Source organism: Mastomys coucha, chromosome X (genome assembly GCF_008632895.1).
Source record: "Mastomys coucha isolate ucsf_1 chromosome X, UCSF_Mcou_1, whole genome shotgun sequence".
Lineage (NCBI taxonomy): Eukaryota > Metazoa > Chordata > Mammalia > Rodentia > Muridae > Mastomys > Mastomys coucha.
In genome coordinates, this window is record NC_045030.1 from 64,982,078 (window position 1) to 64,983,960 (window position 1,883).

Genomic DNA, 1,883 nt, shown 5'->3' on the forward strand with positions numbered 1-1,883 from the left:
AGAGAGAGAGAGAGAGAACATGGGGAGGAAGAACAGAAAGATATCATATGACCTGGGATTATTAATAGCACTCAATGGGCCCTAAATCTTTGAAAAATGAAAATGTAATTATTAAACTAATACACCTGTTCTTACACTGCAGTCCATTCACTCCAGATTTCCTGGATATGTACTACATATATCGTGTTAGGAGGATGTGTACTACATATATCGTGTTAGGAGGTACTTGCCCTCATGTTTGCTAAACAGACTCTCAGCTGGCTTTAGATGACCTCAGAAATCCTTTGATAATTACAGAGGCTCCTTCAATATCTGTGCTTTCTCCTTCTTATGTTTACTTATGATTTTTGTATTTGAATATTCAGCGGTAGCTGTAGAACTTCTATTGCAGGGAATTAGGCCAAGGAAGCCTGTCTAGGATGGTTTGTCTCCAACTACATGGGCATACAGCAAGCTCAGTGAGCTTGTTTGTATTGTTGATTAATTAAGGTGGTTTTGTAGGTGGCTGATAGAGGAAAGCAGAAAGGTAAAGTTCACCTGTTTTCTAGCTACTATGGGCCCATTACTTTGTAAGCTCCTGAGTCACTTTGATTCTGAAATCATGAAATCAGGTTCATGTTTTTAGAATAAAATGGAATGCGAAACAATGTGGCATTTTCCTATGTGTATTTTAATCTTACTTTTGTGAAATAGGATTTATGTAACCCAGGCCTCAGACTTGCCATGTAGCCAGAACTGGTCTTTTACTCGCATTTGTTGTTAATTAAAATTTTATTATAAAGTTTTATACATGCGTACATGTATTTGCATCATTTTCACTGACCTCAACACCTCCTGCATCTTCCTCTTTAGGATTTATGATCATTTCTATAATTATTGTTGTTATATTCTTTTTAATAAAGAGAAATTATTATTCAATGTAGTAGTAAAATTGATATTGCATTATGTTCATATGTACAGTAAGATTATTCCTTTCAGAAAGAATTTTTTATAACTAATTTCCTTAGTGGCAAGTTTCTCAAATTTAAAAGAAAATTTCTAAAAGTAGGTTTATACCTTTTTTGTGTAAAGCAAAGTAAATTCATGAAGGTGTCCCCTCTTTGTTAATAGGTATATGTTCACATTACCTTCTTGGTGCAAATGAACTTATAAACATTTACAATTCAATTTATTTCATAATTTTACTTATTTGCTTTTAAATCATTTTCATTTGGGGGAATTTTCATATATGAGTGCTATATGTACATCATATCCATTTCTCACTTTTACTCCTCTGAGTCTACCTGTAACTATCCACTGCTTCTTCTTCTATTTAATGTTGTTCATTTGTAGATATGTTTATGACTGAACACCTGGGGTTAGATAACATACTAGGGTGCTCATCCCTGGGGAAAAATGATTTTCCCACTTTTGGAAGACTTTATTTTTTTTTAAACTTTTATAGCATTATGATGAGAAAAGTTACATGATTTCAATTTATCTGAATTTGTTAACATTTAAAAACATATTTTAATTAAATAGAATTGAATCACATTCTGTTTCCCTTTTGTACCACCGCTCCTCCCATAGACCCCCCTTCAAATACCTACAATATCTTTTTTCTCATATTCCTTAAAATTTATAAAATATTATAACAATAAAAATAAGTATTATAAAAGTTGTTTGATATAAAACAATTTAACAGTCTTATGTAGATGCTCATCGACAGCAATACTGAAAATACATTTTTTCTCAATATAAATTTTAAATAACTCCAAACATTAGCTGTATACATGAAAATAATACATCACTACTAGTATTTTCTTAGATAAACACGAATATATAAAGTCTTTTTGTTTGTTTTTTATTTAGTAGACTTTAAAATCTTGGCTCTTACTGTGGTA